Source organism: Bos taurus, chromosome 1 (assembly GCF_002263795.3).
Source record: "Bos taurus isolate L1 Dominette 01449 registration number 42190680 breed Hereford chromosome 1, ARS-UCD2.0, whole genome shotgun sequence".
Taxonomy (NCBI): domain Eukaryota; kingdom Metazoa; phylum Chordata; class Mammalia; order Artiodactyla; family Bovidae; genus Bos; species Bos taurus.
The window spans coordinates 85123378-85135986 of record NC_037328.1 but is presented as its reverse complement, the minus strand read 5'-3'; positions in this window follow the sequence as shown (position 1 = coordinate 85135986).

The following is a 12609-nucleotide window of genomic DNA, read 5'->3' as shown; positions in this document are numbered from 1 at the left end:
TCAATCTTACCCAGCATCAGCGTCTTTTCAAATGAATCAGTTCTTTGCATCAGGTGGCCAAAGGATTGGCGTTTCAGCCTCAACATCAGTCCTTCCAATGAACACCCAGGACTTATCTCCTTTAGGATGGACTGGTTGGATATCCTTGCAGTCCAAGGGACTCTCAAGAGTCTTCTCCAACACCACAGTTCAAAAAAATTAATTCTTCGGCACTCAGCTTTCTTTATAGTCCAATTCTCACATCCATACATGACCACTGGAAAAACCATAGCCTTGGGGTTGTACCATGTCAAATGGTTATGACATTCATAAATATTAAAATACATATGGCACTTTAGTTTGAAAAATAATTGATGTTTACTTGAAGTGGGCATTGGGAGGGTTGCCTCTTGTGAGTTATTGTGAAGTGCCAGAAGGAGGTTTTTCTGAAATCCACAAAAAGTCGTAATAGTAGGATGTGAATGGCTGCAACTCATTGTCCTCAGTTTCTGATCCAAAGATTGCAGTTAAGTGATCATTCACAGCTTTAAATTATGGAGCATGGTTTTCTGTCTTTGACATGCAGATCTTTCCAAACATTTGTTTACAAAAAAATCTTCCATCAAAATTAAAAAATTGGATCTAATGTACAACTTTCTTCGATTAAATTTGTATGATGGTTAGAAATTCTTTTGTAGTTTTCTCATTTTCTTGCAGTTTCACTGGGCAGCTGAAAGCTTTGGAAAATTGTACTGATGTTTGAAGCAACTGAAGCAGCCACTACTAGCATAAAGTGGAGCCATTTTGCAGGGTCTGGGGTCTTCCGTTTGAGGTCCTCAAGTGTATGTGCCACTTTCCTTTGTGTGTGCACTGCTTGGTGTTTTGAATCAGGATTCTTAGGTTTGGGATGTTGAATGAGTATTTATACAGAAAAGCTCACAAGTGTGAAAGAACAGAAAGCACAACCTCATAGAATAGCACATGTGATGAATTCAGGTAGTTGATAGTTTGAGATATGTGTGTTTTGTGTATTCCTACCTTGTTGGTTCAGCTGGATGCAGTTTTCTATGTTCACCTAAGCTGAACACTGAAGAATTGATGCTTTTGAACTGTGGTGTTGGAGAAGACTCTTGAGAGTCCCTTGGACTGCAAGGAGATCCAACCAGTCCATTCTGAAGGAGATCAGCCCTGGGATTTCTTTGGAAGGAATGATGCTAAAGCTGAAACTCCAGTCCTTTGGCCACCTTATGCGAAGAGTTGACTCCTTGGAAAAGACTCTGATTCTGGGAGGGATTGGGGGCAGGAGGGGAAGGGGACGACAGAGGATGAGATGGTTGGATGGCATTACCGACTCGATGGACATGAGTTTGGGTGAACTCCAGGAGTTGGTGATGGACAGGGTGGCCTGGCGTGCTGTAATTCATGGGGTTGCAAAGAGTCAGACACGACTGAGCGACTGAACTGAAGAATGTGCAAAAATAAATGTGAAATTTGAGTTATGCTCAGACTGTTCCCTAGTATATCAATGGTATTAAAATAAATTGGTGTTGTCAAAACAAATGTTATAGCAAAATTAACTGTGGTCTGACAAACACATTCCATAGAAGGCATGATCAGGTGGCAGAGATCCATGAACTTTTATCTACAGTTTTGAAATCTTTAAAACTCTGAGAACTAAAGGGAAGTTTTGTTTTATTTTATTTTTTGGTTGCTTTGCTTGTTTTTGTAACTCAGCTTAGGGTAAAAGTTAATTTAACTTAGCTTCATTTGTCACCTGGCTTAAACTGATACGAGACTATTTTCTTTATTTGTATTGCTCAGTATAAATATTTATACATTTTGTTGCAGAAGTATTTTTGTATCTGGCAATTAGATATTATCTCAGACCCCGATGGAGACTTAAATAATATATGGAATAAGCAGGCTTCTAATATCCTCCAAATTCTTTTTTTTTTTTGGTTTGTTTTTGTTTTTTGACTGCATGTCCTGCGTCCTGCGGGATCTTAGTTCCTGACCGGAAGTCAGACTCGAGCCCTCTGCAGTGGTAGCGCAGTGTCCTAAACACTGGACTGCCAGGGAATTCCAGTACCTCCCAAATTTTGGATTTGCAAACACATATGGACCCAAGACTGTGGATCTGCAAGTACCAAAAAGGTATGACTCATTTTAGGTGACACATTCCCATTTTGACAGGACCTTCTGGGGTGTTACACTTAAGGGTGACCGGTGCAAGCAGGCTGATGGAGAGATGGTGGACAGGCCCCTCCCTCTCTTGTTGGAGCTGTCTTCTTTGCTCCACAACTAGTCCCTCTCCTTCCACTCCCGCTGCTCTTTCTTGGATTTCCCTGAGCATTTCTCTTCCCCTTCCCTTCTCTGAAATCAGTGTTTTTCAAGTATTGTTCCCAGTCCATCCACCTCAGAATCGTCCAATGAAATAAAAGGCCCCGGCTTCCCTGGCGGCTCAGTGGTAAAGAATTCACCTGCCAAAGCAGGAAACATGGGTTCCATCTCTCATCCGGGAAGATCTCCCTATCATGGAACCACCAATTCCGTGAGCCACAACTACCGAGCCTGTGCTCTAGAGCCGGCGAGCCACAACTACTGAAGCCTGAACGTTCTAGAGCCTGTGCTCTTCGGCAAGAGGGGCCACCGCAGCGAGAAGCCTGCGTACCACATCTAGAGAGTAGCCCCGGTTCGCAGCAACTAAAGAAAAGCCCGAGTAGAAATGAAGACCCAGCACAGCCCAAAATAAATAATAATGAAAAGCAAGGCCTCAGGTTAGACTTTCTAAATGAGAAACTCACAGGATGGGGCCCTGTATATTTTAACAATTTCCTCCATGATTCAGATACATTATTAAGTTTGGAGTCAGCTGCCTGAAATAAATGTATTCCTCAATATCCTTCATTATATTCACTTTCTAGTCTCACTCAATCAATGATCATGCATATGCTGACAACTTTACTGCATTATCACAGGTCAGTACATAATGTCTTTACTTCTACTTTTGGGCTTCAGACTCAATATGCAGCTGCTAACTCAGGTGTCCCCGGGGCATTACAAAATAAACGTATTAAAACCTGGGCTCATCCTTTTACATTTCAATGAATGGAACCACAGTCATCTCAGTTTCCCTGTCAAAACCCATGGCTCCTCTCTGATTGTTGTCTCACTCTCATCTTCCACATCTGACCTCCCCTTTCAAAATAGATGTCCAGTCTTTCCACTTTTCTCCTTCCCCTAGCCCAGCCACCATTCTTTCTTGCCTAGACTATTGCAGCTGTGTGAACTCCTCCAATCTGTTCTCCATAACAGAGCCCAATGGAACTTTCTAAAATGCAAACTAATCATGTCACTTCCAGTTGAAAACATTGAAGGTCTTCCTATTATCACTTACCAGAACCCAGACTCTTTACCCAGGCCTGAAGGCCCTCAATTTCATCTCGAAGGACCCTGTACTCTGGGATACTGTCTCTCCACTGTTTTATTTAGGTCTACCTGACATGTGCTCCTGGGGTTACCTCCTACTTTGCTCTCTGAGCACTCTTCCTGCTGTATGTAATTACTTCCTTAATTATCCATTTCCTCCATCATCAGACTCTAAGCTCCATGATAGCAGGACCCTGCCCATCTTGCTTATTATGGAGCACTCCCATGGAAAGCACTGACGAACCAGTGAATAAATGGGTTATTTCAGCATGTGTGGTTTTGGGGTTGGGGGTGGAGGCTTTCATGTTTCTCAAGTAATACCAGTGAGGATGGCTGGCCAGTTCAATTTAGTTCAAGACAACTCAATTTAACAAACAGTTATTATTGAGTATTTATTATGCTCTATTGGGCATGTCACAGGAGTTGGAGAAGACAAGCCTCTGCCCTCAAAGACGGCTGCCCTAACCTAACCTGTCACTTGCTGGCATCCTGCTGTTCCTGGGCAGATGGCTCAGAATCAGAATGCCACTGATGCCCTGACTTCAGGAACTGCCTGATGCCTCTGCTCCTCCCCTGGTCCTCTGTCTGCCGCCACTTCAGGTGTTTGCCTAGACTAGGCCTGAATTTGCCACATTCATTAGCATGAGAAAAGAACTGTGTAATGACTGAGTTCTCTAAAGGAATTCCAATCCCCCACTGCTACATGCCCTTGGTCCTGGGGAGACAAGCAATTTCCACATAAGATTACGTTTTATAACAGACGTTACAGCAGAAGCAGGAGTTGGGCAAAAATCTCAATTCCATCATTTGCCAGTTGATCTTGGACAAATCTTGATTTTTTTCATGCGTAAACAGAGATAATAGCAGATGCCTTATAGGTTTTTGTGATTATTAATGTTTTTAACAAAAAATAATAATGTCTAAGACTGAGTGCTGGCTACATGCTGGCCATTGTCCTAAGGGCTGACCTCATTTAATCTTTGCAACAATCCTAAGAGGTAGATACTAATATATTCATGTTACAGGTGAGGGTGGTGAGGCTTAAGTAACTTTCCCGTGCTAAGAGTGAGTAAGCGGAAGGGTTAGAATTTCATCCAGGCAGCCTGGCTCCAGGGTTCATGCCCTCACTCACTATACCACCTTCTCAAGGCTGAGGTTAATTGAACATATGGATAAAATTTCTATTCTCTTATTGTAAAAAAGAAATAACAAAATATTTTAAAGGAATTTATTTAATTTATCTTTAATTCTCTTGTTTTGAATTAAACAAGAATTTTTTTGAATTTCTTGTTGAATTTTTTTGAAATTTTTTTTGAATTTCTCTTGTTTTGAATGCCCTAAAAAACACATTTTCTTGTTCCATGGAATAAATAGGTACTATTAAAAAAACCCATGCCATCCTGCATGTTATTTTTTACTTTAGCTTTTTCTCCCTGCTTCTCTGATACATTAACAGTTGTGTGTATTTGGACCACATGTGGCCTGGTCTCACAGATGTCCAGCCCTTTTGACAGTTGGGTGGTGTAATGGGCATATTGGGGAGGGGTGGGGGGCAAACGAACATCCTCTAGTTACTTATTAAAGGAGCTGGCTAGTTTAGCAGTCAAGATAGTTCTAAAGTCTAGTGGCTGTCTTCAATCCAAACTTTTTCTACTTAATATATTATCATTTTATAATATATTATTTATATATATTTAAAGTGATTCTAATATATCATTTCATAATATATTATCATGGTATAACTGAAGCAATTTTAAACCATGATAGCAGTTTTTTCTAAGTGCTTGCCGGCAGTGACTATAAAGGAATATGATAATTTAGAGGGTGGTCAAAAGGGAATTATATTGTTTTTTAAAAGATCATTTTATTCACAAACACACAGTATTGACTAGTTGCTAATAATATCTAGAGTCTAAGAATTTTAGGATAAAGAGAGTATATTACTGATTGAATGTGGCTTACATCCGTTAAGATGTTCCTGTAGCCTTACTTCTGTGGGCTTTGAGCTTTGTGGTACAAGTATAGCGTTCCACTGTGATGAGACACATCTGTTGTTGTTGTTCTTTAGTCACTCAGTCATGTCTGACTCTTTGTGACCCCATGGACTGTCCTCCAGGGGGATCTTCCCCACCCAGGGATCAAACCCAAGTCTCCTACATTGGTAGGCGGATTCTTTACTGCTGAGCCACCAGGAAAGCCCAAGACACACTTAAGGGAGAAAAATATTTGGTCCAGCGATTTATCTATAGCCTTTGTTTGACCTCACTGGAGGTCAAATAACCCAATTTCCTTAGTAACGCTTGGGTCAAGGCAACTGAGGTTATTTACCTACATAAATGGCACCCCACTCCAGTACTCTTGCCTGGAAAATCCCATGGATGGAGGAGTCTGGTAGGCTGCAGTCCATGGGGTCGCTAAGAGTCCGACACGACTGAGAGACTTCACTTTCACTTTTCACTTTCATGCATTGGAGAAGGAAATGGCAACCCACTCCAGTGTTCTTGCCTGGAGAATCCCAGGGACGGGGGAGCCTGGTGGGCTGCCGTCTATAGGGTCGCACAGAGTCGGACACAACTGAAGTGACTTAGCAGTAGCATTCATATTGTATGCTCTCAAGGAAAGATTGGGTGGAGTGGCAGAAATATAAGTAAATATGCTGTGAACTTATAAATTTTGTATATTTACATATTGATACTCATTTAAGCATAGATTAAAATATGATTTATGTAGTAATATTTACTACATATTACTTACATAATATTTACTACATATGACGAATACTACATATTCGTCCAACAGCGAAAGGTAACTTTTGTGAAATAACTGCAGAATTTAAAGAGGTTAAACACTTTAAGATTCACATTTGCACATCAACCCATTTGAAGGCAGATTCTAAAGTATAGATAGAAGTCCTTAAAAAAAAAGAATGTGAAAACACATGTGCATTAAATAAATAAGATTGCAAATCTGGTGAGATTAGAACTGAGCACTTAGAGAAACTGACATTAAAGGAACACAATCTATAATTCGGAATATGATAGAAATGTCTCAACTGGCATTGTGGGCTGATTGTTGTCAGTATGACAAGTGTCCTCATCTGAAGAGGAGATTATAATACAGACATGTACAGAGGAGAGAGCATGGGAAGACAAAGAGAGGAGGCCATCGATTAGCCAAGGAAAGAGGCCTCAGAAGACATCAACCCTTGACCTCAGATTTCTAGCCTCCAGAATTCTGAGAAACAAATGTCTAGTTTTTAAGCTACCAGTTTTTAAGTACCAGTCTGTGGTACTTTGCTATGGCAGCCCTAGCAAATTATTACTATTATACCCTTTGACACTCTTGCTTTGTGTTGGAAGACACGAGCGTTGTTTCAACTTCTTGTACTCAATTTGGCTCTGCAAATGACATGACTCAGAATAACTGACAAGCCACAAGAGCCTCATTTCTGTCTTTCAGTATGAGCTGAGTCAGGTTTGATGCTGAGAGACCTTGCATATATCTTGAAGTTTATCCTTGAGTGGGAAAAAAGAAAGGATGCTTATTATATTTAGATAGCAAGAGACCAGAGAGCACAGTCAATCCAAATCATCTTGATTAGTTGAACAAAGAGCTAAACTGAAGTAGAGGAAAATTCAAAAGATTTAACTATAAGTTCTTGAACTTGGACTTTAAAATGTCAATTGCACAAGTACAGGGGAGGCGAGAAGTTGTTAAACAGTGGTGTGTATTGAAAGCTCATAATGAGTCAACTGAATGGTGAGAATGCCCCCAAATTCAGTGTGTTTATAAGCCATCATTTATGGGATCCTTATTTTCAGGGGTTCCTGACAAGATAAAGAGCTGCCTCATGAAGTAGTGAGTCTCCCATTGCTGAAGGTATCCAAGGAATGACCCAGTGACCAGTTTTCACTTATGTGGCAGAGGGCACATAGTTAACTTGAAGATACACAAGTGGTTGAAGTTAAAATCACACTAATGGTTGCCTGAGGAATTGAAGACCACATGCCCCCACATAATTCTGAGTTTTTACTGTAACTATCAGTGCTTAGGAAGATTCATGGAAGGAAATAGAGATAACCCTGAAAGCCAATTATGTCAATATTAATTTCTTTTTTTCTTTTTATCTCCATTTGTTTACATCTTCCTTTGGGAGAAATCATTTCTTTAGAGGGGGTTTGGAAACAGTGGTCTTTGGCTGTATTGAGAATCTGTCCAATTTGACAACTCCAGATATTGATTGAGTTTGCTTTATTCTGAAGTTAGTATCTTGAATGGGGAAATGTTGATCTTGGTTTTATCTCTAACCTCTGTTGCTTTCAAGATAACCAGAAAGAGATTAGTCTATAAAACATGCGTTTACCTGTGCAGACTAGTGAAATCTTATGCTGGGAAAAGTCCCCATTTTAATAAGCTTTAAACAAAAAATTCCACCTTAGGTGCTAATTAGAATCTAAATTCAGGTGTTAACCTCTTTGACTGAAAGTGCATGTTGAGTAATTGCAGGAAAGGGGCCAATTTCAGGCACAGCAGTAATTACTGAATTAGTAGAAAAGTTCAAGTAGGGCTTCAGATTTCAGATCATTACTGAGCTTTTTGAGGAACAGCTAATCCTGGAGTGATTGGGCTTCTCACACCTGTGTGTGTGTGCTTGTGTGTGTGTGAGTGTGAGTGAGTGTAAAGGGAGCCCACTTAAATTTCAAAGAAATAACCTTACAAATGACCACAGAATTAAGTACTAATATTTCTTGATATTTAAAAGTATAATTTTCAAATCCTCTGAAAAATCTTTAATACTTTTCATTTTTACTTCAAATAACGGGGATGGGGGAAAGCAGAATCTGTTTTATCTGACAAAACAGCTTCATCTTTAAAATTTAGTTTCTTGTATTATTTACTTCTTACTGTCCCGGCAATTAGCCTTTAGTGTGCCAGGGGGTGTGCTGTGTGTAGTTGTTCAGTTGTGTCCGACTCTTTGCAACCCCATGGACTGTATAGCCTGCCAGTCTCCTCTGTCCATGGGATTCTCCAGGCAAGAATACTGGAATGGGTTGCCATGCCCTCCTCTAGGTGATCTTCCCAACCTAGGGATCAAACCCAGGTCTCCGACATTGCAGGTGGATTCTTTACCGTCTGAGCCACCAGGGAACTCATAAATACTGGAGTGGGTAGCCTATCAGGGTCTTTCCGACTGAGGAATTGAACCGGGGTCTCCTGCATTGCAGGAGAATTCTTTACCAGCTGGACTACCAGGGAAGCCTGTGCCAGGGAGTATTCACCTCTAATATATATATACTACCTTCAGGGTCTCCCTGAATTTGGTAGTTGTTGAGGGTTTGCTAAGCTGTTGAACCAACTGCAGTGACAATCTCCAATGACATAGAAGAGGAAAACATGGGAGACTGCAGCTGCCTTGTTTGTTGTTACATGGTGTACTGTTCAATCACAGTGCTGTCTTCCTAACAAAATCTAATGGCTCTAAGGAGAAACAAAATCTACAGAGACAAAATCGACCCAAATCCTCGGGGTGTAAAGTAGCTTATGTCCTCTTCATTATGGCAACTGTTTCTTCACCTCTGAGTGTAATTTCAAGTATTAACTCTGATTTATAAAGCACTAAATGGTCTGTCCCGTAAAGAGTTTCTTGCTTCCTCTAGGAACAAAGATGAATTATTAAGTATCTGGTCACTGACCTCAAAAGTAAAGCTGTGGAAATTTAGAGTACTGAAGCTCATTGTGGGCATTTTTCAAGGAGCCTTTCAAATGGAGGACCAAGTAGATGCATTGTGGAAGCAGTAGTTCGTACAGTGTGTCATTAAAGAAACGCAATAGGCTTTACACCTTAATGAAGAGTTCAGTCAATTAAGTTATAAATGTATAAAGTGAAACAGGAACACCAAATAGAAAAGATCATATAAAACTTCAATAAGCTTAGCTATTCATCAGTGTAGAACTAGATAAACCTGTTATGGATACTGTGTACCCATTCAGAAGAATTAGGGAATCTGGATATATTGGGATATAAAGAGCCTCAAAATACAGCTTTAGATTTTTTAAAATGCAAAATAATAGATATATAATTAGTTTACTCATAATTTCTTTTAGAAGAAATGGACATCTATAAATATATGTGTAAACTTAGATAAGCATACTTTTAAAAAATGTCCTACAAGGAATAGGATGAGTTCATGCTAAGTTGCTTCAGCTGTGTCTGGCTCTTTGCAACCGTATGGACTATAGCCCGACAGGCTCCTTTGTCCATGGGATCTCTAGGCAAGAATCCTGGAGTGGGTTACCATGTCCTCCTCCAGGGCATTTTCCCAATCCAGGGATCAAACCTGTGTCTCCTGCATTGCAGATGGACTCTTTACTCCTGAGCTACCTGGGAAGCCCACTGTCCTTACTGAAGATCAATTTATCCAGTCTTCAGCCAGTAGAAGCCTCCTGAAGTTGGCTTCTGAGTCCATCTGATACAACCTCAGTAATCCTTGATAGCATCTTTGCTTTCTAGTATGACATGATATTACAAGATCATCTTGTATATTTTTTGCCCCAGACCAAGAACTGAGAATCTCTAGAGAGCACTGGTCCATTTTAGTGGGAAATAGTATTTAGAGATGGAGAAGACAATGGCACCCCACTCCAGTACTCTTGCCTGGGAAATCCCATGGATGGAGGAGCCTCGTAGGCTACAGTCCATGGCATTGCTAAGAGTCGGACACGACTGAGCGACTTCACTTTAACTTTTCACTTTTCACTTTTCACTTTCATGCATTGGAGGAGGAAATGGCAACCCACTCCAGTGTTCTTGCCTGGAGAATCCCAGGGACAGAGGAGCCTGGCAGGCTTTCGTCTATGGGGTCGCACAGAGTCAGACACTACTGACACGACTTAGCAGCAGCAGCAGTATTTAGAAAGCATGGTCTGGTCACTAGTGCTTATTGCTGCTGGGTTGGTCATTTTTTCTAGGCTTTTTCAGGATATATATATATATATATAAATATATTTAAGATAAAATGTACATGTGTTGCAATTCAGATGTTTTTCTCAACCTCTTTGATCTTACGTATTTATCTCTTTTCATTGATACTGAAAATTTCAGTTTTCAAAACACTAGCATGATTATATAATAGTCTTGGAACAAAAATACCAACAGTGCTATTATACTGTTACTACTATAATATATGCTTACTATAATTAGCGAAAACTACTGTCCTTAGAGTCTATCCTGCTAAGAACATATAGTCAAACAACTGTGTTGTAAGAGTCATTTGAAATAGATCTGTAAGGTTATGCCATCAATTGGTTACATACTGAACTTCATTTGTTTCATTTAAATTTTGAGTTTTTTAGATTGTATTTTAAATTTTAATTTTGCTCGGTGATTGTGTAAAATGTTAACTTGGATCCAAAGTCAAGTCTATAAAACAATGCCTGCGTGCGTGCTCAGTCGCTTCACTTGTATCTGACTCTTTGTGACCCTATGGACTGTAGCCCGCCAGGCTCCTCTGTCTATGAGGATTCTCCAGGCAAGGATACTGAAGTAGGTTGCCATGCCCACCTCCAGGGGATCTTCCTTACCCAGGGATCGAACCTGAATCTCTTATGTCTTCTGTATTGGCAGGTGGGTTCTTAACCACTAGCGCCACCTGGGAAGCCCATAAATTCAAAAATCTCTAGCTATTATGTCACTTGCCCTACAGGTAATCTTAAAATTTTTATGTTATGATTTTTCTTTCCCGTTTTTGATTTTTAATATAATCAAATGTATATTCTTAGAGCAATGGAAGCATTTAACTTAATATATCAAGGAGATCACAAGTAGTAAGATCCTAGTAGTGAGTAAAGATATTCTTTATTTCTTTTCATAGCATCTTTCATAACTTTTTGTCTTCTCTGAAGCTGATAATAATTGCTTTTCATTTAGCTTTTTTTTTTTTTTTTTTTGAAGTTTGGGTTACTTTTCTAGATTTTTGACACTAATTTATCTTCACATGCTCCCTGGTTGTCTAAATCTTTTGTCAGTATATTTAAGCACATTGGGTACTCAATCAAGTTCATATTCTTGGATTCATTCTTCTGGAATCTGCTGCCTGCTCTAATCTGGATGAATGATTCCCCTGTCCTGCTGCACAATGCTATCCCATTCTCTATAATCTCCCTTCTTCAGCATCCGAGAATTTTCTCTTTTTATGGAGCAAAATTGCCTGCTTACTAAGTCTCCTGTCACCTTCTTTCTTGCTTTACTCCCTCATTTTAACTCACAGTTGAACTCCATTAACTCATACTGTGATGAGGTTCATAATTCTTATTCACTGCTGCTGCTGCTACTGCTAAGTCACTTCAGTCGTGTCCGACTCTGTGTGACCCCATAGATGGCAGCCCACCAGGCCCTGCTGTCCCTGGGATTCTCCAGGCAAGAACACTGGAGTGGGTTGCCATTGCCTTCTCCAATTCATGAAAGTGAAAAGTGAAAGTGAAGTCGCTCAGTTGTGTCGGACTCTTAGCGACCCCATGGACTGCAGCCTACCAGGCTCCTCTGTCCATGGGATTTTCCAGGCAAGAGTACTGGAGTGGGGTGCCATCGCCTTCTCCCTTATTCACTCTACCATCATCCAAAGATGAGATTTCAATGGAGCATCATTTGGATGACTTGTTCTTCCCTGGTGTGTCCCATGATATGCTTTCACATGGCTCTAAGTCATGTAACATATAAATGCTCCACAACCTGATTTAGATTCCACCCTTAGTCAAAAAGGGCATGACTGAAGGCTGTCTTCATGACTTAATCAACTGGAGAATCATTTGCTCCACGTTCAGATAGCTCTTTGCCTACTATGGGCTTCCCTGATATCCCAGTTGGTCAAGAATCCACCTGCAATGCAGGAGACCCTCCCTGGTTCAATTCCTGGGTTGGGAAGATCCCGTGGAAAAGGGAATGGCTACCCACTCCAGTATTCTTGGGCTTCCCTTGTGGCTCAGCTGGTAAAGAATCCATTGCAGTGTGGGAGATCTAGGTTTGATCTCTGGGTTGGGAAGATCCCCTGGAGAAGGGAAAGGCTACCCACTCCAGTATTCTGGCCTGGAGAAGTCCACGGATTGTATAGTTCCATGGGGTCGCAAAGAGTCGGACACGACTGGGCGACTTTCACTTTCACATTGCCTACTGCACAGTAGTTTCTGATATAACAGAAGCAAAGC